Source organism: Cyprinus carpio, chromosome A13, assembly GCF_018340385.1.
Source record: "Cyprinus carpio isolate SPL01 chromosome A13, ASM1834038v1, whole genome shotgun sequence".
In the NCBI taxonomy this organism is placed as follows: Eukaryota; Metazoa; Chordata; class Actinopteri; order Cypriniformes; family Cyprinidae; genus Cyprinus; species Cyprinus carpio.
Window position 1 is genome coordinate 9,938,492 of NC_056584.1, and position 26,532 is coordinate 9,965,023.

The 26,532-nt window shown below is 37.3% G+C and overlaps 1 protein-coding gene across 1 annotated transcript in view; it reads left to right on the plus strand.

Annotated features, from left to right (window-relative positions):
* The window catches only part of LOC109054677 (GDNF family receptor alpha-4-like), an 85,927-nt gene that overhangs the window by 24,287 nt on the left and 35,108 nt on the right, over positions 1-26,532 (plus strand). The window lies entirely within an intron of this gene.

Consider the following 26,532-nt stretch of genomic DNA (forward strand, 5'->3'; position numbering starts at 1 on the left):
AGAGAAAAAGCAAAGAAAAGAACTCCCCTGAGTCCATGTGAACTAGGAACACTTTGCAAAATACAGGCAAAAAAGGGGGAAAAAATTGAACAGTTCTAAAATGTACTCTGTGAATTATTGCATATCTGTAAAACAAGAAGTTCCAAACCTGCGGTTTATGCTGGGAATGTGTTCATCACCATGCAGTGGCACTGACTGTTTAATAAAAACTTATGAGCTCAAAATCTGCTATTATACAGCTTCATTAAAGCAATCCTGCAGCACGATCGTGCCTGAAACAGTTGAAACAGATGGCCGCTGTCTGTCTGCCTTATTTATTTAAATGGTTATTTGTTGATTTAACTTAACAGGTTGTTTCTCAAATGTGTAATTAAATGGTCTGTCTTTTGTCTTATATTGATAGGCTGTTACTTTGTCCTTAATGGATGAAGAATTGGACTAACAGTATCACTTATGATCATAATTGTCTGGATATGGCTGCTTAAGTCTGGTTATGACAGTCCCCACCCTAAACGTAGCCCCAAGATATGACTGTCAAGATCTGGTTAAGTCTACGGAAACATGAATCCTCATCCATTTCTCCTCATGTCTGTGTGATGTTGCCTTTAAAGATGTATTCTTTTGTGGTACCATGATACATTTTCTGTTACAATTTATATTGACGTTAGCCATTGACTTCTATAGTATGGAAAAAATACTATTGAAGTCAGTGGCTTCCATCAACTGTTTGGTTAACCACATTCTTCAAAATATCTTCTTCTGTGTTTAGCAGAAGACATTCATACAGGTTTAGATTGGAACAACTTGAGGGCGAGTAAATGATTTTTATATTTGGGTGAAATATCCCTTTAAATAATGTGATAAGGTACTAACACACCATGTTCAAACCATTTTAAGGAATAAGATGTTCATGACAGGACTATGTTTTTGTTTGCTGTTAGTGGCGCGGTGTGCAACAGACGGAAGGTAAATCTGAACACAGACCATATTTTAGCCCACACTCAGAAATCTGCAGAGAGGACATAAATAATGATACCCTCTGAACCTATGATTCTGTCGAAACTCCAGCACTGTTTATCATGTTCAACTGACATGCCACCATCCTGTTCTAGCTTTTCATCAAGTTATGTTCCAAATGAAACCTTTTTCACCAATCACAATTAAAGTGGAGTTTCCAACACCTTGCTCTCAGTCTTCATTCGGAGATACAAAATGTGGTTTTATTTTATTGAGCCTACTAAAGCCGTTGTGAGCCTGCTTTGATCTTCTTCCGTAATATGAGTGTTTTATTGCATCTGTCAGCATCATCAAAGTAGAGCACAATAAAGCCGTAGGCTTCATTCTTCCCCTCTCTCTCCGTTTATTTACCATTTGTTCTTTTTATCTTCTTTTTATTATTCCTTGTGGCAACTCTTTAAGCGTGTCAAGGGTTTGATCCCCTGACAACAAACCAAGTTTGACACAAACAAGTTCGGGCTTCCTCCCAACATGGTGCCATTAAAGACATCGGGTACTACACAGTAGTTGTGGTGTGGAGTTAAATTGATCCGTTTTCGCATGATTCATTGACTGTGAATGTAATTGGATGCCATTGTGAAACAATAGTTTAGAATTCATCAAACTCAGTAGTGCTTAATGAAGACTAGGGCATTGGACCACACTTTAGTGAATTTAATTAAAGCGGAGATGAATTTATTGGGGTACCGGAGTAATTTCATATCTGTATGTCTGAGAAATAGAGGTGAAAAGATTCGAGATTGGCAGGAAGAAGACGGGATGAGTGAGATACCATTAAACAACTGTTAAATGGATTACACACCAAAGCCTTCAACAATTTCATACACACACATTTGCAGCCAAGCATGGAAGGGCAGAGACAGACACAAACACAATAATTAAGCAGCTCCTGGTTGAGTACTGGCTGGGTGACAGAAGGGCTTTTTAATTCCACCTCGACAACACGCTGAGTTCGTTCAGGTAGACGTTCCCTGGAGACATGGGCTTAAAACACACACTCACACATCCTACTTATGCAATTAAACGCAAATTGAATTGCAAAGTAATGGGTTATTCCATCTGTGTGGTGTAATATTGTTTGTCCTTGGTAAAGGTGGACAACCAGTAATGGCTATAGTCAAATAAAGACAGTCATTTTTGGTATTGGCATAAAGAATGAACTGTGAAAAACAAACAAACATTCATTTAAGCCATGTTGGACAGGATTTACAGTATGTAAAGTGCGAAAGTAGCTAATGAAATAAATTGTGTTACTTTTAGTTGTGTACTCAAGAAACATGAAACGAAGTATAATGAAAGTGTACTCTCTTTAATTACACTTACAGTCAATTACCTTTTAGTTCATTAAAATTTAAAGTACAGTTTTCAAAAGAACAAAAATATAAATTTGGATGGTCATTCATTAAAATATTTATGTGTTTGATGTCAAAATATGGTAGAAACAATTTTTACAGCTAAGAATCAATAAATGGACTTCTTGGACAGGGGAAATTCATGTTTTCATGGCACATCAGACCATTTTATTTCAAATGATTAAGGAAAAAGGATTGATTTTTATCTGTATGCTCTTTGTCCGTTCTGTTTACTAGTCCTTGCTGTGATTTATCACTAAGTAATTTTGGTGTAATGTGTTTTTGTTGTGATGTTTTAAGCATTACACATTCATTCACCATGCAGCACTATGGGGCTCTATGTAAATAATCAACCTCAAGGTAATTATCTCATCCATGATGCTGTTGTCCATAAAGAAAGATGCTGAAAGCTTAATTAACACTCACAAATAAACACTAACAGACATATTTGCGCTTGTTATCAAAGCTGAAGGTAAAAAGAGCAGTAAAGTCTTTTGGAATACACTCCCAGTTATACTGAGAAGAATACTTTGTATTTAATACTTTAATTTAGTGTTCTACAAAATCAACCTTCAAATGGTCTTTTTTAACTTACCTCCTACACAATCTCCTCGTTTTCTCTTTCTCCTTCTCTTTGATGAGGCTCTTGAGTAATCAGAGTTCCTGCTCTGTGTCTGCACACATAAAACACTGCACTGAAGTGACCCGACCGTTTCCACTGCGTTTATGAAATCACTCCAGTTTTACTTCTCTTATCGGTCTCCATCTACAAGCCTCTTACCTCCTGTAAGGGCCACATGAAGAACTATCTGAAAACATGTCCCTCTTTCATCTTTCCTCCTCATTCATCCTCCATTCTCCAAAGACAATCTGAGCTTGAAGCAAAAACATCACGTTCTGTCAGAAAGGCACAAGTATGTGTGTATCACAATGACTGTAGAGTGAGTATCTCAAACTCTGTAGACTTGTTAAAAAAAAACACCCTGGAGAGTGTGAATGTATTTTTGATAAAGTGTTCTTGTTGGAGACATCATCTGCTTGTTTGTTTGAGCGGACTCCAGAGGCGAGGGAATTTCCTTAGTCTGTGTAAAAGCTCGCTCACATTCATATGCCCTATCCTGCCCCCCTGAGGTGCTCAGAAAATTATGATAACTGTCGCTGTTTACTTAGTGCTCTTCAAATTATTGAGATGTCTTCCTCAGAGAATCTGTCTTTGCAGTATGTACGGACCTCTGAGGCTGGATGAAGCTTTACTGAGAGCACAAAGCTTGCCGAAAGATTTATACTTTAATTCATTATTTATGGTTGATGTGTTGCCTAACAGAAAAATTACATTGCCGGTCAATTTTTTTTTTTTTTCTCCTGTTACAGTAGGATCTGAGCAGTCTTAAAGAGATCAAAATGAAAATTTATGAGTTACTCACTCTCATGTTACTCCTTGCATTCTGTTTTTTTTTTTTTTTTTATGAAGAAACTGAACCCATCAGGATTTTAAGTAGATTTAAGATCTACTTAGATAAATCAGTTATCATAGTTCATAAATTATAGTTATCATAGTTTAAAAAAAAATAAACTATGAAATGTTTTTGCATGGCAAGAGCTGCAATATGAGTACAATATGATATAAACTATAGCAAATAATAATGACAGAAATTTGAAAGTTTAAACTTTAAAGTTGTGATTATTTCTTTGAAGCAGCTGTATGCTGGAATGCTTTGTAAGATTTTTAAAATAACTCTCACGGTCTGAGTGGCCTGTGAGTGCGCTGACAGCCGAAATAATGATGGAGTCACTTCAGTTCATTTCTGCTGCGAGAAGCAAATTTGATTCAGCTCATGGTCACATTTCACTTTCTCTGACACCCATTCTGACGTGCACCCCGAGAACTCTCATCTCAGCGGCACTGTAGACCATCGGGCAGCTGCAGTCACTCACTATCATATGAGGTCAGCTCTGCACTGAGTTCATTTTAAAGATTAAAGTATTATTAAAGTTTAAATGTAATGCAGAGCGAGACCCATCAGTGTCACACTGTGTGCTGCGAGTTCACGGACGGGAAAAGCTTTAGAAAGAAAGGCTTTTCCGACTTTGAACCACAAGGGATATGAATGTAGAAGCTCCTCTATCTCCAAGAAGTCTAAGAGAGGTTCAAGAGAGCGGGTGGTTAATGTGTGTGCGTTTGGGGAGTTACTGAATATATGTGTATCTGAGCCTGTTATTTTCCTTTAGAAACAAAAAAATGAAGTGGGCGATCTGTCCTACTTTATGGTTTCACATAGTCCAACAGCACACACTAGAGCTTGCACAAATACTTATTTTTCTAGTTGACTAATCAGTGAGTCCTTACCTTATGTAAATGACACTCTGTGTGCTGCATTAGTGGTCATTAGTGTTTCTGGTATCACTGCATTCACAAATTTTTTATATTTTTTTCTTGTTCTGTAAATGAACTTTGTGAATGCAAAACAGTTTGTATGTATATCCAGCCAAGCACAAGAATGAAGTGATATTTTTAATGAGTAATCTAAATCCAATTAATTCATTTATAGAAAATAAAAATAATAAATTGTTATCTGAATTCCACAAGGCATATTTGCTATATGGAAAATATCCAGTGCTAATCTATCTAAATACAATAGTGGTTCTCAACCAGGAGGTTGTTTGATAGATGGCTGTATTGACTCTGGACTTGATAAACCACAATGGACCAACACCAGACGTCATGGCACCCAAAATCATCACTGACTTCAGAAACTTCACACTGGACTTCAAGCAGCTTAGATTCTGTGCCTCTCCAGTCTTCCTCCAGACTCCAGACTAGGGGTATGCCGGTATCAAATTTTCCTGTTGCGATTAATTGATAATGTTTTGTCATGGTATGCGGTATTATCACGGTATTGAAATTAAATTTTAAAAAAGTGGTCATAATACAGTAAAACAGGTTAAATAACTTTTTTCTTATAACAAAAATAACTGAAAATTTAAATACAATAAAGCAATACAAAAAAAATATATTTAAAATGAAAAGTTTTACACCAATTAAAGTGCAAAAGAACTTTAAAGACCCATAGGTATCACTTTACAATAAGACCTCATTAGTTAACCTTAGTTAATGCATTAACATTCACAATGAGCAATAGCTACATTTGCTACAGAAGTTACTAATCTTAATTAAAAAATTCAAGTCTTAGCTCATGTTAGCTCATTAAATAACAAAGTTGCAACTTTCGATTTTAACAATGTGTTATTGAATATTGGAATACCTAAGATTAATGAATGTTCAGAAGAATTTTTAATTGGCAGTTTGTTAACTAATGAAGCCCTAATGTAAGGTGTTAATGAACAATAAAGAATCAAAACACTTTCAAACAATATATAGGGCATGTTGTAGTCCAGATTAAAATGTAAAAATTTATGGAAATATATAAATATTATTTTATATTATTTAAATGTTTAGAAAGTAGCAGCTGCTTTTATTTATGGGGTTTCCAGGGTAAGGGCTGCATTTTCTGCAGTTTAGCGCCATCTGCTGTCAGAGAGTGAATGTGCTTTCATTCAGCGCGTCTCTCACGTGTTCCCCCATGTACCTCTCATGCGTGCTTGTTTACATCAGAGCTCACACGCGTCTTTAAAGCAGCATGCAATGGTGTTGTGCATTTTGACCAGTTGATGGGGAAAGTATTCTTAAAATGCATTCCAAATTCGGAATACTTTGTAATATATAATTATTCTCGGTATTTAGAAGTGCCCACGATAACAATATCGTGCATAATAATTACCGCGATATATCACATTACCGAATACCGGCACATGTCTACTCCAGACCTTGATTTCCAAATGAAATGCAAAATTTACTTTTATCTGAAAAGAGGACTTTGGACCACTGAGCAACAGTCCAGTTCTTTTTCTCATTTGCCCAGGTAAGATGCTTCTGACGTCACTTCTGTTTCAGAAGTGGCTTGGTATCAATTTTCCTGAAGACATCTGAGCGTGGTGACTTTTTGATGCACTGACTCCAGCTTCAGTCCACTCCTTGTGAATCTCTCCCAAGTGTTTGAATTGGCTTTGCCTGACAGTATTCTCCAGCTTGCGGTCATCCCTGTTGCTTGCGCACTTTTCCACCCAATTTCTTCCTTCCAGTCAACTTTGCATTTAATATGCTTTGATACAGCACTCTGTGAACAGCCAGCCCTTTCAGTAATATTCTTCTGTGTCTTACGCTCTTTGTGGAGGGTGTCAGTGATTGTCTTCTGGACCATTAACAAGTCAGCAGTCTTCCCCATTATAGTGGTTTTAAAAAACAAGAGATACCCGGAATTTATACTTTAGGGACGGTCATACTGTATAATGAAACACTAATGTAAATATTCTAATATTTTGAGATATATATATATACTGGATATATATATATATATATATATATATAGTATATATATATATATATATATATATATATATATATATATATATATATATATATATAAGTAATGTCAAGCTCAAATAGGATTTGACATTTGTGACAAATAATTAAAAAAAATTCTGTAATCACAAAAGTGTTGTTTTTCTTCTGGGTTTGTGATTTGCCTCCACACCCTGGTCAATCATGGTTGGGAATGATAGGTTTATGCCTCAGTTGTATCCTGTAGTTTGAATGAGTTTCTACCTGAAGATTTGTGGCACACACAGGCCCATCTCCCCCACGTCCATGCCGATGTAATAACTGTCTTTAGTAAAAACACTTGAGTGTGCCCACTCTGTCCCTGTGTCCACCTCGGCCTGACCCGCTGATGGGATCATAGATTTCAGAGATGCCCAAAGAGACTCCCATCAGTCAGACTTCTACTGTCTGAATCAGCTTCTGAAAGACCTGTCCCACAGCAGTGAACTTAAGCATAAATCAGGCTATGAAAACAGTAAACCTGCTTTTTTAGAAGATAAGGATAATGAATTTACACGTCACAGTCAGTTAGGGAGCTTTTGGGCCCTATAAATAGGTGATCAATTGAGAAGTATCTATTAACTACCAGACACACAGAGAAAATAGATCTTCATAGAGTACAAGGGCTAGTGACCTCAGTCAAGTTTTCAAAAAGTACTTAAATATTAAGATAGAGTTGCCATGAAAGTTGTGCAGGGTCAAGTTCAATGAGAATTGTATTGCTTGTCGGACTCAAACACATCAATGATTATATAAGAGTTTTTGAAGAATGTGTCAACTGCTTTTTTGAAAACTCCATTTAATGAAAGTTAGTGTTGTGGAAAAAAATGAGTTTCATTGTATGGACAAATGAAAAAAAAAAAAGATAAAATTTTCAAAATACTTTATTTTATGTTCCACAGAGGGATAGTCATACAGGTTCAGAGGATGAACAGAAAAATGTATCAGGTAAAAGTCTAGGGGTGAATTCACTAGGAATAGATTGCGGCTGCTGAAATCGGCATTTATTTGCATGTGCTTTCTGTGTTTTAGTGCCCAATTCACTAAAGGAATTATGCAAATCAGGTAACACCGCAAATCTGTGCTTAACACAATTTGCATGACAAAACTCCCCATCTTGCAGGCTGGTTTTTGAGTGCTTGGTTTTGGAGGATGCAGCAGACTACAGAGGTCTGGATAAACTTTACTGGGACTTTACAGGAACTGCAACTATGATCCAGACATCTGAATCAGCTCTTTAAAAATGGCTTGTACTGTTATGAACTTGTTTACACTTTGCATCTGGGTATACTGTATTCAATGCTATTTTAAAGCATTTAGGGCCAGGTTAAACTGAACTGCAGTTGGTTAGTGAATGAGATTGCAGGTTGCAGGTTTTTGAGCTGTAATACACTGTCAAAATGACACAACATGAGAGTTAAGTATATTTGTAAGGTCCACGCACTTGGCCCAAGGAAGATATCCAGTGGTGGCTGAAGGTTTCTTGTGTGTTCGGTCTTTTCAGCGTGCAAAGTTATTTAATTTAAGTTAAACTTAGGGTGGTCATATGCACCGTTCATACAGGACATGTCCTGGCCAGGATTTTAATATTGCCTAAAACATCCAAAGCAGTTTGACTAATAACATACAGGTATTGGATGTAATCAACCAATCGTGGGGGCTGCGCGTGAGAAGGTGAGATCTAAGTGATCAAAGTGATGCAAATATGTGCACATGTTTGTTTGTTTGCTTGTCTTGAAGCATCGCTGAGCAACGATCAAAAAAGACACCAAAGGAGGTGTGAGAGCGATTCGAAAGCATAAGGAGTCGTCTGCTCTGCTTTCTATATCTCGTGAATGTCACACAATGATCGACCTGGTGCAAACAGTCAAAACCTGGATATTTTAGGCAATATTAAAATCCTGGCCGGGACGTGTCCCATATGAACGGCGCATATGGCCACCCTTGTTAAACTCTAATCTGACTCCACTCTGACCTTGAATTTATGTTGAAAGGCAAATTGGTTGTTTGTCTGTCTCTAATTATTACTATTATTCTTTTGACATCTGATTATTCTAGTTAACTCTTTACTTTATATTTACTCGTTCATTAGGAATCTATGTCGCTCACGGTGTATCACACCGGCCGATGTACGTGTCGTGTACCCCACGAGCACAAACTCTCTAGTCTGATCATTAGTCAGAGTTTATGACTAACTATTCAATAGGTCACCCATGCTTACCATTGTTTAAATAGTGGTTCTGTTTAGCCCCCTACAGTCACCCATGTAACAACTTAGTTAAAGCTCAAACAATAATCAGAGGTTATGCTAGTACCATATACCTAGCCCCCGATAGTTATATAACTTTGTACAACTTAACTAAAGCTGAGACAATAAAAAGCGTTTATGCTAGTACTATGAAATATGGTAATATTTTAATAGTATTTTTATCTAGCCCCGACAGTTAAAATAACTACGTACAACTTGAATAAAACTCAAACAATAATCAGTGGTTATGCTAGTACTATTTGTCTTGCCCCCGATCGTTAATATAACTATGTACAACTTAATTAAAGCTGAGATAATAACCAGAGGTTATGGCAAATACTATGAAGCATGCCTGAAGCATGCTAGTACTCCAATAGTATTTTGTCTAGCCCCCCCATAGTTAGTTAATGCAACTTAATAACTTATTTAATGTGGTGGAGGTTGTTAGTAAGTATTTTATATTATCTGATGTTGTGCATGATGCTACTAATATGATGTTTAGTATGTACTAACCCTAGACGCAGATTTGTGGTAACATACACCTTCACTTAATCAACTTGAGAAAATAATTTCAGAAAGTCAGAATTAAATCAAATGTAACAATTAATTATCAGTCAGGTAAATATGTATTATGCCAATTACATAGCCAATTCAGGGATATCAAATCAATACAAGACATCAAATTCTCAAAGATAAATCTAAGAGTAAAGGATGCATACCTGACTTCAGGTAAATACATAGTATAGAGCAGTGGTCCCCAACCCCCAGGCCGGTGCGTGCGTCATTTGGTACCGGGCCGCACAAGAAAGAATAAATAACTTACATTAAAGCTGCAGTCTGTAACTTTTGGCGCTCGCGTCTGGCGGAAGAACATTGTAGCCGGAGCTACTTCTCTCTGTTTATATCTATCTATGGCGAGTCACGCAGGTACTGTGCTACTCTACAGCATTGCCGACCCCAACCAGACTAAAATAGTCAGAATATAAACACTTATTATAGGTGTACCGTAGTGATTCAGGATAAGACAAAAACACGGTTTGGAAAATGGATTCATGATGTACTCGCTCGTTATATATATTTTTTATATATAAAAAAGTGAGCGTTAGGGTTAGGGGGCAGAGAGGATGTTATTCATGTTATGTTGTTGGCGTGATGTTACGAGGACGCTGCTAATATAGTTGCATACGAATACACAGTGGATTTATGTTTATTATTATATTAACAATATACCACAGTTTTTATGCCAGTCGTATCATTTTATTTTGTTGTATTTATCCGTCACACCATAAAGCCCGGTCCGTGAAAATATTGTCTGACATTAAACCGGTCCTTGGCGGTAAAAAGGGTGTGGACACGCTCCATATTACGGGCTTTCTAGCTACAGATTCGCCACCCGATCCTCCTGCCACATTTCCTTGGGTGTGGACACGCTCCATATTACGGGCTTTCTATGGAGACAGGAACTTACAATCTGAATTTGTATTGATCAAGGCGAATTAACACCTTTTGGGACTAGCTACACACACCCCTCTACAGTAATCAAAATATCTCTTAACTCTTAAGATCTGTATTATCTTTTAGTCTACTTTTGTAAGATTTCCATTGTACCACTCGCCCTGAGACTATTCAAATGATTGACCTCCATATTACGGGCTTTCTAGCTACAGATTCGCCACCCGATCCTCCTGCCATGTTTAAGGGGAAGGAAGGGGATGAAAAGGAACTGATGCATATGTGAGAGAGGTGTTTTCCAGCATTTTCTCTCAGTGGGATGTGGAGACAGATGTCTGTATGTTAATGCACTGTGTGTGTATTGTCCGTCTCAGAAGATATAAGTATCTGAGGTTCTGTAAATCTTACAGTATAACTTTGCAGTTAGTGAATGATTCTATCACACTAATTTCATGTTAACACATAATGTTTTTGTAGGCATACTATATTTTAATGTTTGCTACCTTGTCATATATACTTTCATTATAATTTCCTTACTGTAATCACTATTTTTGCTACATATACAACAAAGGAAGGAGTTGTGTTTTTGCACAGGGTCATATATGATGTTACGGCACTGGCTGGAGAGGTTTCTTACACTCATCTCTAATTGCATAATCAGAGCACTTATTTTAATGCCTTAATATCTGAACTGTATCAAATGATAGTTCACAAGCTTGTGAACCAGAAGGCTAGAGAATCTAAAGAAAACAGAAGTGCAATAAAATCCAGGAGACTGGGTATAATGGTATTGTGGTGAATTCATTTTATTGGAACACCCTGAATGCCTTTGTACCTTACCATTAACTGTGTAATGAGGCAAAATATGATGAGAACAAAATGTCTAAACGGCATAGTTTTAACAGTTATAATGAATAATGTATCATGGGAAATTCTGGATTTTATGTTAATTAGTCAGTGGAGTAAACACCTTGCTCTCAGGTGCACCAGGGGTGCTACAGCAGCTGCTCACTCAGTTCTGGCTGTAATGAATTTGGCAAGAGGTGATAAAAGATGGAGTTTCCATAGTCTATAATTAAGATTCCCAAGCAAACCTCGCACCAACTGACCATGTTAATGAAGAACTTCAATCATCATTCTCATATACAGTGTGATTAAACCAGGTGTAATGAACTAATGGTAAAGAATCCTTCACAATGGTCCCAGGTTTAGTCACACAACCCATGAACTGGAGGACTATTTATAACATATTCTGGCTCTGACATCATTTACTCAGAGCCAGATCCAAATCCAAATTAGATTTTCTTTCTAATGGAACATGTAAAGAAAAATTTCTCCGAATCCTAATGATGATTAATTGATTTCCGTACAATTAAAGGGGTCATACGATGCTGCTAAAAAGATCATTATTTTGTGTATTTGGTGTGATTAAATGTGTTTATGTGGTTTAAGGTAAAAAAAAACACATTATTTTCCACATACTGTACATTATTGTTTCTCCTCTATGCCCCGCCTTCTGAAATGCATCGATTTTTACAAGGCTCAACGATCTGAAAAGCGAGGTGTGCTCTGATTGGCCAGCTATCCAGTGCATTGTGATTGGCCGAATACCTCAAGCCTGTGCGGAAATGTTACGCACCTTAACATATTGTGATGCCCTGTCCAGCCGGAGCGACAAGACATAAACATTAAACCCATTATAAACGTGATATAAACATGATTTCTAGTTGTGTCCTCTTTTGGAAGGCCAAACAAAGTAGTTTCACTTTCTCATCGAAACATCGTCACACACCGCGGTCTTGAGTGAGCAGAGGCCGGAGGCCTAGAGTGAGCCGTGGCCTTGAGTGAGCAAAGGCCGGCTTGAGTGAGCAGAGGCCGGAGGCCTAGAGTGAGCGAAGGCCGGCTTGAGTGAGCAGAGGCGGGTGGCTTGAGAACGGCGTGACCTGCGGATTCTACAAAGAAACAACTGGTGAAACACAGTGCAAAGTTGATGTATTTCCTCAGCGACCAGCTCCAGGCATGACGAAGATATCGTCCTCTTTTGGAAGGCCAAACAAAGTAGTTTCGCTTTCACAGTGAAACACACAGCATCTATATGACATGGCGGAGGCGGCAACAACAGCAGTACTACAACGAGAATAAAAGGTACACCTTCTTTCTTAGCATGAACATCTGGGCAGCGTTATGCAAATCTTCCCACATAGTGCCGTAGAGATGTTGGGGCATGTTAGAACGAGCCGTTTCAGGGGGGCATGGATGAGTGTTAACTTTTATAAAGAATATCTCTTTGGATTTGAGACTTCAGTCTTTGCAACTTTACAGATCTTCTTTATGCACCAAGAGCTTGTAACACTCCAAAGAGAAAGGAAAAATTGAAATCGCATCATATGACCCCTTTAAAGCAAATGATGACCAGGGGCAACCATGCAAAATAGAAGTTTAATACTTAAGTTGTCATATATGACACATGCTATGTTCAAAGTCTCCTAAAGCCATGTGATAGCTTTCAAGTTACACATTAAACATCTTGGAAATATCCCTAATATAGCTCCTAAAACTCATCCACTCTTGGACAATTTAAAACTTGGCAATCAATTATGAAAATATGTGTGGTCTAATGGCACCCAACATTAGTTTGAAGATGACTTGACTCACGAAAACACTCATATTTTGAGGCAGAAATCATGACAGATGTCAAGCTGTGCAGGTCTGGTGGCCTTGTGTGGAAAAACATTATCTTTATACAACCTTTAAATGAAATATGGGTTCACTTGGAACAAGGATATACAAGTTTTGTGCTGACCACAGAGTGAACTGGCTTAGTAAATATAATAAATAATAATAATACATTTCAACATTAGAGTTTAAGGACATTTTGTTCACATTTTGTACGGTAAGCAATTTCAGTGTGTTGAGTCACCATTTAAATGTCCAATGAAAAATATGCATACTGAATCAAAATCAGTGCATGGAACAACTGCATTAGAGTTGCATTAAGGAGATGCACTGAATATCAATCAAACAAATGAGTCAAAAACAAGTACAGAGCTAACAGTCCCTTAAAATGCCCAGAAATGTGAAGACAAATAAGAGTTCTATCATTCTAAGAGTGCAAAATTTTAAAATGTAAAAAACAACAGCAACAAATAAATTTGGCCTATGAGTCTTGGTAGTCTAAACAACCCCACTAATGAGTCTAATGGTATATATATATACATATATATATATATATATAATATATATATATATATATATATATATATATATATATATATATATATATACACTACACACTCATCTGCCACTTCATTAGGTACATCTGCTTTAATTGCTTGGTAACACAAATTGCTAATCAGCCAATCACATGGAAGCAACTCAATGCATTTAGGCATCTAGATGTGGTGAAGACAACTTGCTGATGTTCAAACCGAGCATCAGAATTTGGAACAAAGGGGATTTAAGTGACTTTGAATGTGTAATGGTTGTTGGTGCCAGACGGGTTGGTCTGAGTATTTCAAAAACTGCTGATCTACAGGGATTTTCACGCACAACCATATCTAGGGTTTACAGAGAATGGTCCGAAAAAGAGAAAATATCCAGTGAGTGGCAGTTGCGTCAGATGAGAATGGGCAGACTGATTAGAGATGATAGAAAGGCAACAGTAACTCAAATAACCACTCGTTACAACCAAGGTATGCAGAATACTATCTCTGAATACCATGGGCTACAGCAGCAGAAGACCACATCCTGTCAGCTAAGAACAGGAAACGGAGGTCACAATTCACACAGGCTCACCAAAACTGGAAAATAGAAGACTGGAAAAACGTTGCCTGGTCTGGTGAGTCTTGATTTCTGCTGCAACATTCAGATGGTAGGGTCAGAATTTGGCATAAAGAACATGAATGCATGGATTGATCCTGTCTCAATAGTTCAGGTTGGTGGTGGTGGTGTAATGGTGTGGGGGATATTTTCTTGGCACACTTTGGGCCCCTTAGTACCAATTGAGCATCGTTTAAATGCCACAGCCTACCTGAATATTGTTGCTGCCATGTCCATCCCTTTATGACTACAGTGTACCCATCTTCTGATGGCTAGTTCCAGCAGGATAATGCACCATGTCACAAAGCTCAAATCATCTCAGACTGGTTTCTTGAACATGACAATGGGTTCACTTTACTCAAATGGCCTCCACAGTCACCAGATCTCAATCCAATAGAGCAGCTTTGGGATGTGGTGGAACGGGAGATTCGCATCATGTCAGTATGGACCAAAATCTCTGAGGAATGTTTCCAACACCTTGTTGAATCTATGCCACGAAGAATTAAGGCAGTTCTGAAGGCAAAAGGGGGTCCAACCTGGTACCTAATAAATTGGCCAGTGAGTGTATATATATATAAATATTCCCAATTTCCCATAGTAGCTATCTCATGTGTTATCAGACAGAATTTATAATGCATGAGGGCATTGCAATTGATAAAGCAAGGCTGTATTGTGCTAGACACATATTCCATAATGCATGTTGCTATTCTTGATCAATCTGAAAGACTTCCCATTGAGCAGTCTTCAAAAAATATTCTGAAAAAATAGAAAAAATAGAAATTGAAAAGCTTATGTTAAGTGAAGATGTGACTTACATTATTTAATATTGTTTTTTGTTTTTTTGTCTTTTTTGAATATATTTTGAAAAGCTTTTGTTTTTTCTTATGAAAATATTATTTGCATGATTATTGTTGTTGACACTAACCTTTGGTAAGATTATCCTTTTTTGCAGTAATGCCGATAAAGCTACTTTCAATTGGATGATGTGTGTGTGTGTGTGTGTGTGTGTGTGTGTGTGTGTGTGTGTGTGAGTAAAGAGAGAAAAAAACAGAGCATGTTCATGAAAGGTTCAGGAGTATGTGACTTTACCTAGGATGATGCTTTGATATTTAAATTCTCTCACTGGATGGAGAATCTGACATGCGCCTGCTAGACAGATGCTGAAAAACATGGAAGGACCTGACAGACATGTAGACCGAGAGATGGACAGATGAAGGGTCCGAAAGACAGACAGGCAGAAGACGACAGAGTCTTACCTCTGTCGGAGATGCTGTACCTGTTTGGCAAGCTTACAGACAACACTTCACATTTCACAGTTCACAGCTCTGCCTGCTTATGCCATGAGTGTATTCACTGTGTGTGTAGGAAAACTATCACCTTATTTCACTCCAGATGGAATATTCATGTCTTCTGGTTCTCACTTCCTTTGCAGACACACCTGCACACACACACATACACGCACATACACACAGGTTTATCAGAATCTTGTCTTTATATATCTCACCACTATTTCTGCTTATGCTTACAGCCAAGGCAGGTCCCGCCGAATGCATTAAATTATTGTTTGATAAGAGAGTCTTTCAATGGACATTTGCAAGGACATTATCCAGTAATAGATGTCCTATTTACAGATATGCTCAGCCGCAGTTGTAAAAGCATTTAACATCAGATAAGCTAGCAGATACTGTAAACTGGGGTTTTGCAAACAGGGATTTATAAGAGAACTGCAAGCAGTTTGTAAATTGATTAAAAGCTAATAATTAATTAAAACAAATGTAAAATTAAAATAAACAATGGCCACACACAAAAAATCTAAACACAAATTAAATAGCAATGTTTCTCATGAAGCATATTGTTTGTATAGTTGTATTGTAATTTGTAACGATAGTTGGTTCTTGTAAAAAGTGAACTAAAACGTAAAGTGAACCTTAAAAGTAACTATTTCCATTTTTATAATTTCCATTAGCAATATAGTCTTTGTTCATTGGATCTGGATGTCGTAGTTGTAGCAAGAAATTTTCATATGAAATGAAATGTCATAATCGAAGTTCAAATTGCAATAGTCTTGCAGAGTCATGCAGCCCTATATAGAGACATCAGAAAACTATGAACATGCAAATGTGTATAAATTATGATAGTGAAAGTGACATGACGCGTAGCCAAGGATGGTGTCACATACTTGGAATTTGTGCTCTCTATTTAACCCATCCAAGAGCACACACACACAGCAGTGAGTAGTGAGAACACACATACACACTGTGAACACACACCCGGAGCAGTGGGCAGCCATTTTTTGCTGTGACGCCCAGGGAGCAGTTGAGGGTTAAGACCTCAGTCCTGGTATTGAGAGTAGAAGAGAGCGCTGGTCATTCACTCCCCCCACCTACAATCCCTGCTGGTACTGAGACTCGAACCCATGACCTTTGGGTCCAACTCTCTAACCATTAGGCCACAACTACCCCTGGTGAGTCTTTATTGAATGATTAATTTAAAATATTTACTTGAAGTACCCCCTGACATATAAAGTCTGAGAGGTTCTGCTGACAAAAATGTTTGGGATCCCTGCTAAAGAAGAAGACCCATCTTCCCATTCATTAGGTGCTGATTGTGATTTTCTTTATTTTTTATTTTGAAATACTATGTATAGAATGCCTCTTCTACCTAACAGATATGTAATATGTGTCTTGAGGAATAATACTTGTCTGTGCAACAGCCCTAAGCTATGTGAACAGAAAACAGGGGGAGTCAGGGGAGCAGCCAATCCTGTTTCCTGCAGCACTTTTTGGTAGCTGAATCTGCAGTGCCATGGCAAAAAAACAAACAGACAAAACCTGCCTGAGCTGTGAGCTTGCAGTTTGCATTAATTTGATGCATTACAAAAAATGCCTACTGTAAATTTATACATATAGGCATCATGCCTTTAATACAGTGTAACTGGTATTGTCCCATTTACAAACACAAATTTTATGAACTGATTCTTTTTTGAACTGCTCCAAAAGATTTATAGACTTATCAGTTATTGGTTTGAATTTTTTATATGTTGGGGTTTACTGACATTAGATTGGCTGATATGTCTTTGGGGGTCTGGGGGGTTGGAAGAGGGGGCGTGGTCTAATTCAGTGTTTAAGGACCTGTCCCAAATGGCACACTTCATGTGCACTTGCAGTCTTGTGGACTTACTATGGCCAGCACATACGCGCGTCCGTTAAGTCCATGAGACTGTATGTCCCATTCGTCATTTTAGCTTTCAGAATGGTGCTCGCGAGTGCCCCCTTTGCAGCCGCTATGTGCACACACTTCTGCCAATGACTGAGGCGAGCTCTGCAGCAGACTTCTATCCAACAATCAAAGCTACATTACGTCACAAAAGTGTGGACTCAGAGGAAGACCGCAAGGGTTTAGGGTGCGATTTGGGACAGGGCCTAAGTTTATCGGGAGATTGCAAAATGGCTGAAATGGCTTACTTCCCCCAAAACATGCACTTCTCCTCTCCTTTTATTGTTCACATACTCCTTTAACAATCCTTTCTGAAAGCCATTACTCTCATTGACAGAGAGAGGCATAGATCTTCATAGAGGGAAGGAAACACTCTGTAATGAGATAACATCTTAGGGCTACAAGAGCAAGCTGCCTTTTCTGCTCAACTGCAAATTCTGCTGTATTACAACAACAAAAGAACACCATAAATGCCCTGATTCTGTAGTGACCCCACAAGGCTTTGTATAATTAAACTCGCAAGGATGTCTTGACAAAACACCAGAGAGAACATGCTAGTTGGCCAGCCTCACTAGAAGGTTTTTCTGGAGAACAGCATTTCTGTAGCTCAACATAGATTATGGTGCTAGCAATGCCAAGGTCATTAGTTTGATTCACACAGAATGGAGAAACTAATTAAAAAAATTAAACATTGAATGCAGTTTAAGTTACTTTGGATACAAGTATCTGCCACATTGGTTTGTATATACTGTATACTATTCAAAATGTTGGGGTCAGAAAGTCTTTTTTTTTAAAAGAAATGAATACTTTTATTCAGCAAGGATACATTAAATTGATCAAAAGTGACAGTAAAGACATAATGATACAAACAATTTCTATTTCAAATAAATAGTCTCCTTTTGAACTTTCTATTCAAAAAATCCAGAAAAAAAGTCTGTTTTCAAAAACTGTTTTCAACACTGATAACAAGAAATGTGTCTTGAGCAGCAAATTGGCATATTAGGATTATTTCTGAAGGATCATGTGACACTGAAGACTCCTAAAGTCTTAAATCTACAGGTCTTACACCATGTCTACACTGGACGAGAGTGGCACGACACGACACGTCAAATCCCAGACAGTAAACTGATGCCTCAATTTATTTATGATGTATTAACACAAAGTACAAAGGATTTGCAACGGTCGCTTTGTCGTGTCCAATGTAGACAGCCCCAAGTTGTTGCAACTGTCACATCCAGTGTAGGCATGGTGTTAGATTATCATTGATTTGTCATGTGCTTGAATGAATATCTACAACAAATCTATTAAATCGCTTTTACCTGATCTCTGTAATCGACCAGTCAAGTACATGTTCTGCACCAAATAGTCGACAAGTAAATACATTATTCAAAGCAAATAGTTTTCTCTTTGGCTGCTATAAGCAACAATGAAAATATACTATCCCACTGAACCCACTCTCCTAAATCTCATCGTTGCAACTGAATGCATTGGGTAGCACTGACATTGAGGTGATGAAAGATAATGGCATGTGCTTTGAGGTGCATCCAAGTCTGGCAATATTTTGATTCTTATTCATATATATATTCAGCTCTCATATTCTCATGCATCCTGCCAGATGAGGTGCAGCTTGTACAGTGAATAAAATGTGAAGCGCTTCAAGGTACTTGATCACTTATCAGACAAGTATCTTATTATGCTGCCTGAACACATCTGAGCATGACTATAATCCCTTGTTTTTCTGAATAAGAACATGTGAAATGATAAAAATTTGAAAGGCTTTATATAGACATATGCTTTACTCTAACTTCAAAATGGTTTCTGTGTGGCACCATACCGGGTAAAGAAAAATGGACATCTCAAATGAGCTGTCAGTGTCCAAAGGAGATAGAAAGACATTGCATTAACAACCAGCTGTTCGGTTCTGTTCTGTACAAACCAAGTGAATATAATCAAAAAGTTGTCTCAAACTTAAGGGAGTAAAAGGGAGAGAGTTGTTGAATGGGGTTGGACAAAATGTGAACACCCGTTATTATAGGGGTATTTTCATTTGTGTAAGCTACTGTGAAAAATCAAACATTGCAATTACCTTTTATTTTTCCTTTTGTGTTAATTTTCGGGAATTACTGCAGCAAAGTGACAACTAATTCCTAAAACTTCATTCACAGACCCCAATGCTAAAATGCAAAAAAAAGTGTATACTGTTCATGTATAAAAACCGTACAGTTGGAGCACCAAGATGAACTTCAATATCTGTCCTGAGTGACTTGAATATTATCAAACCACCGTGGACAGCTTTGAAGAGAAAAGTGAGAAGCTGATTCCCTTCTTCAACATCTCTGAAGCAACTGGCAGATGCTCAGAGAGATGACATTTATCTGGAGACTAGTCAAAAGTTGTATAAATTACATAATTTTGTCCAACCCCTGTAGTTGTTGCTTTCATAAAGAGAAAGAACAGCACTCTAACGCTAAGATAAACAGAATTAGCATTAATGTGCGGTCACGTAACCAAAAATTGGTGAAATTACAGAGACAGAAAGTGCCATTGTATATTGTCAATCAATAGTGTTGGTCAATGTGGCGAATCTGTAAAAAACCTGAACCGTTTGCAAAATCAGAGTCTATAGATGCAGAGTTTCAGGAATTGTGACTGTTGGTTGGATAGGTTGAGTAGCAGCTTACAAAAGTTTTATTTCCCTTGTCAATAAACAATTGTGTTTTTAACTTCACTCGCTGTCCTTCTTAACCTCTTTCTCTTCTTGCATGGTTAACCATGCCCCATAGACACTTTCTGAATCAGAATCAGCTTCTCAAGGTGGTCCATAGTGGTTCACACTTTCCCATACAAACTTTCAGATGCACGCCATGCACAATCCGTCTTGGGTTTAGCACTCTTACCTGACCTGGATTCGTTGCCATGGTGAAATCCAGTTACGACAGAGGAGTCTTGCTCATCGGACACTTGCAAATCTGCTAATGAATCTAAAGATGTGTTACAAGTACATTAACATAGCTGTAAGCCAATCCCACTCCATTTCACAGTGCTTCTAATGAGATGAAGAGCAATGAATGACTTAATTTGCAATTTTTCTCAGTTAACAAATGCTAAACGAAAATATGCTATTGATGCTAAAAAGAGGTCACAGCAGATCCAGAGGCTTCACAGTAGTATGAAACTGTAAGAAGGACCATCTGTAACCACACACAGAGCAGTAATCCATAACATTATGACTCCTGTGTCAGCATGCTGCCTCTCAGTATCTCACGCAGGGGTCCTGTCAGACAACATCATCATTACAAGACTGTCATGAGACATCGTCACAAGGAGACTGTCACCTCCGCTCCTCTCCATTGTCACTCTAAACCCTCTGCTGGCTTTTGTCCCATGTTGTTGTCACAGCCGTGCCATGTGCGTGTTAGATAGCTATATCACAGAGCATTTGAAGGACACTCCTCGGCTGCGTCTAAATGAGCCAGAGTTTTTCAGTAGTTGCTAAATGGTGGATTTAATTGATTTTTTTTTCAGCCCTGCTAAAAACGCTGGCCGCATTTTAGCACAGCATCAAAAAGGGTGTACAAAAGAAAGAAGAAAGAAGCAAATCGAGGAGGGCTGTAATATCTGGGAAAAGCCATCGCCTAATATCCCTATTCATCTCAATGGCAGAACCCACTGTAAGGATGCAATTTCAAATCTGACATCTTTGCTCATGGGACTACAGAAGATTTTGAGTGAATCAATCAAGTGATAAATTCCACGTGCCTAACTCTGTGATCTCAAAAATACCTGACAGGGACAAATGTAAGTCCATTAAAAAAAAAAAAAAAAAAAAAAAAAAGACAGTGTAATGTGACTGACAGAATTCCTGCATTTTTCTTTAGCTTATGGTGGGCCATAAATATGCCAGAGGGGAGGCCTATTGCTACTGTATAGTGATTGGAACTTTATTTTTTTTTTATTTGTCTTTTACCACAACAGCTACATTGCCTTGTCTTGACATTAAAGTCTTGCATATTTATGTATATAAAAAACACAATATAAAAATACACAATGAAAATAGCATGTATTTGACCAAAATTCCAGTATCTGTCTATCTAGCAAGAACAGGCAATAATGGACCCAAACAAACTCATAATTCTGACTTCAGAAGCAGGAAGAAGGAAAGAGCCAGAGTTGAAAACCCTTGCTATAGAAGATTGAAATTCATACTTAGGCACAATTTATATTAAGTCAAGAGTGTCCAAACCTTTTTTAAAAAGGTGTGCAAGTGATGTGACATGTGGCCAAGTATGGTGACCATACTCAGAATTTGTGCTTTGCATTTAACCCATCCTAGTGCACACACACACAGCAGTGAGCAGCGGACACACACACCATGAACACACACCCAGAACAGTGGACAACTATTTTTGCTGAGGCACCCAGGAAGCAGTTGGGGGTTCAGTGCCTTGCTGAAGGGTCTCAGCTCAGTCGTGGTATTGAGGGTGGAAGAGAGCGCTGGTCATGTGTGTGCGACTGTGTGTGTCTGTGCACCTGTGTGTGTGTGCTGGCAGATGGCAGCAGTTAAGCCAAATCACTAAACTATTTGTGGCTATGGCCTGAGATAGGCATACCACAGGTGGAATACCACTGAGAAAAATAAATGCACAGCATGCCTTTTAAGAAGCTGTGGTGTGTCTAAATAACTAGTTATTTGGAGTTATTTAGAGTTTATAGCTGCCTTCTGCAAAAATATTACTTGCACAGATGACTATTTTCATTAGCATTAAGCACCCCCAATAAAGAAAATTCTAGGGCCGCCACTGGAAGCTAAGATGTCTTCCTACAGGGATCGGAATGATTGGTAGTTTAGAGAGCCACAACTAATTGATATGTAAAAGGCAGCATTGACTGCCCTGTTGGATCATTAACATTTAAATGGAAATCATTTCATTAAAAAAAAATCACTCAAAGCTATGTCTAAACACCCACTTGCCCAGACACAAATACATCTAATTAGTTTGTCACTATTGATCTGTTTGGTATTTAACTATTCCTCTCAGGAAATATGTGTAGGTGGACCACCCAGTCTCTTAGACACACACATTCACAGCCCAAAATATTTATCAGTGTCTCATTCCTGAATTTCTAATGTGTTCATCAAAATAATAAACATATAGAGCAAGATAATAGGACATTTCATTATCAGGCATACGGTAGAGTAAGAGGACAGTGGAGAACCAGCTCTGTGAAAGAGAATTTTTTTTTATTATTTTCCTGAGGCTTTCAGAACATCTATTGGTCCCATTGAAACAAATTACACCATGATTCTTCCCTGACGTTTCATGTATGCAGTGTACGTTTGAGTATATATAGATCTGCAGGTCTTGATGCTGCGCCTAGTTGATCAAACTCTTCTTCTGTTGCTTTGTTAGAGATGACAGAACATGATACCCCCTGCAAACCTACCCACAAGACACCACTAGCTAAACATTGGGTTTTTTACAATACTTGTGGAAAGCATGCGAGAGCCAGTAAACCATTACAGTTCTGTTGAGTGGCCAAATCCCAGTGGGTCCAGGAAATGTAGTCATTTTTCATGTGTCACCAACAGGAAATCATTCGATAAATGTGTGCATCTGTTATGCGATCCCATGAGAATTAAATGCATGATGTTTCCACAGGAGAAGACAAAGATGCTGTGGACTCCAAAAATAATATTCTGGTAAACATAGACAGACAAAAAACACAGTATTTTTTATACAAAAAAAAAAAAAAACACTAAATATACATGACATGATATATTTACTCAAGGACCAAAACTATGAGATATTATTATTTTTTCCAGAGGACATATTTGGATACATTTTAAGCATAAATATACAACAGTTTATGGAGATTTATGACCATTAAAACATACAAATGCTAATAATTCAATCAATTCTCACTCCCAATGCATCAAAAACTGAAGCATTGTCAAGTGCCACTACTAACCCTTATGCAAAGAAACTATATGTCCTAATATATGAATGATGAATATATTAAATGATATAAAAGTATATTAGAAAATATACAGAATAATATATTGTGTAAATATATTACAATATATTGGATAATACATAAGGAATTGCCGCTTTCATAATGTATATTGCAAAATATGTGACAATATATTTACTTATATATCTCAATGGTACTTATGATTACTTATATAGCACAATGGTAACCCCACAAACGTACATATACAGTACCAGATACCCTTTTAAATTTCAAAATATTACAACATTAAACACTTACAGATCTCCCCCATAATAAAATTGATCAAAAACACATGATGTAACTCTTAATTTTAACATTTTTACTCTCCTTTAACAGTCAAAAGCAAAGCATGCTGGGAACTAGAAATCTGCCGTAACTCGTTCCATGAATGTGTTTATATATGTGTTTACATACATTCACATTTATATGGGAACATGTATACGCAATATATACTCAGTAAAGGTTCAAACTTTGTGAACATTAGATCTATTTTTGTCTTCATTTCTAAATATATTTGTATGTCTCAATATATATCCATACTGTACATAGTCAATGCATATATTGCAGTATATTGAAAAATATAAGCACTAGTTTCCCATATATGGAAGTGTATTATGTAATATATTGCATTATATTTTGCAGTATATTAACATATATTTTTGTTCCATTTATTACATTTTGTCAATATAGTGATGTCTAGATGTACATTTAGCATCATAAAATGCCAAATGCACTTTACCATGATTGAGTTTTTGACAACTTAGGAGTAATAATGGGTTGAATAATGATTGAGAAGCAAAATAGTGTAAGACATAAGACTTGTTTTCAGAAAAATTAAAGGCTTTTTTCTGTAAATGTAAACCTCAATAATTGTTGGTACATTCATGCTTAAATATTTAAATTCCTTGAAAAGTAATAATATCGAGCAATCTTGTTTTAAACATATTTTGATTTTTTTTTTGTTAGATAGTAAGTCAAAAACACTGTTAAAATGATTTTTGTAGTGCATATAAAGAAGTACATTTACAGTCTTAATCTTCTTACTAAAATGATATTGCAGATATCATAGATCTTTATGTTTGTACATTAACCCATATTTTTCTTTCCACCTTTATCTTTCCTTTTCTCTGATATGCTCTTACTTCCCTCTTTATTTCTCTCTACCTCATTTTATATCTCTCTGAGAAGAATCGATTGGCAAGAGACTCTAAAGGAAATGAGATCTGACCCTCTGCGTTTGGCCCGCTCTGCTCACACACTTAGAATTATAATGACTCCTCCTGCAAGCCAGCACACACAGGGTGTGAATGTTTCTGCATGCATGCATGTGCCGGTGTGTATATACGAATGTGTTGGTGCCTGCGTATAACACTCTTACTAGGGTGAGTTTATATGTGCTGGTATGTGCCTCTCACTTTCTTTCTTCCTGGCATTTCACCGCCAGACAGACGCAGCCAAGCAAAAAGCTCAGACTGGAGATAAAGTCAACAGCCTGCACACACTTAGCTAAAGCGTTTTAAGTATTATCCCCATTTAATTTCCTTCCTTTTCTGCTGGTTTAACTCTATGAGCAAAGGCATCATTCAGTTTCTGGATTCTGAACGTGTGTTGAATGGCTTTATGGGAAACTATGCAGCTAGACGCTGCTTGCATGATAGGTTGATGTTTAGCGTTGTTTTTGGTGTGACTGCTTCAGTGCATGAAAGACTTCCTATCATTGTTCTGACTGCTTGTCTATCACTTCTAATAAAGTTTTAAAAGGAAATTTTTTGACAGTTATTATCCATTTCCACTTCTCTCAACACCTTAAGCAGCATATAGTCCTGCCATACAATAAGACCATAAGCTCTGTTCCAAAACATAGCCGGCTGCCTCCCTGTCTTTTAACTATATGCAGTATACCTGTGAATTCGCCGTGGGAGGTGTTTATCTACCCTTGTCTGAAATAATGGCAGGAATAACTGCAGTTGCAAAAGATGCAGTTTACTTCAGCCAAAAGAGGGAAAATTTCTAGCAGTGTTATCAAAGTGTCATATCATAAGGTCATATTGTGTGCTCAGCATTTTTTTCCTCATTAAAAAGTTTTACCACTAAAGAAAATAGGACTTTTGAAAAACATATTTAACATGATGTCCTTTCACATGTGATAAAGAATCCATATCAGTAGTCTTAAAAAAGACTGTTCTGTTGAACGTGTTTGTTCATAGAACATCAAATGAGCCCTAAAACCAGTTCCACTGTCCTGAAGGCAGGGTTTTTTATGTTTTTTTTTTTAAGTGAGTTTTTGGTTAAATGCCTGAAATGAGGTTGTGTTAACACAAGCTAAAAATATTTTCATGTTTTTTTTCTATGACATAAAATGCATCATTTATACCCCACTTGTGATTTTTTAAGCAAAATTTTACGTGTTTTGAAAAAGGCGGTCGCTATTAAGTGGCTGAATGGAATCACATAGGCTCTCGGGGCATTAAATGTTATGATACAGAAAAGGAAAAGTTTATTTTCAGCTTTTAGAGCTTGTTGTGTTTATACTTGCTCTCTTGCAAACTATTCAAATTCAAACTTTCCAACTTATAACTTTAAAAGACAGCCTAGTGTTGATGATGCCAAAGTTGTGCAACCTTGGTGTAACTTTAGCTTCTGATGATTGCATTTAGGTCTCAGAAATAATAAAAACAGTATTCAATTGTGAATATTATTGTGTTGAACAAAATGTATAAGAATCATAAACTTTTCTGCAATTATACAGATGTCAGTAGAAAAATCCTATTGACTTTTTGTCAAGGGAACCAGGGTGATACTCTGGGTTAGCCTACAAAAATACATCATCCCTGTGGTACTCTATTTCTCCAGCTTAGCTAGCTAGCTAACTTGAGGAGCTGTTTGCATTGAGAGTATCAGCAGCAAGCATATGTGTTGGTAACGGCTAAGTTAAATGATTTGCAAGCAGTGTTGTATTTTTACAATGTTGGAAATAT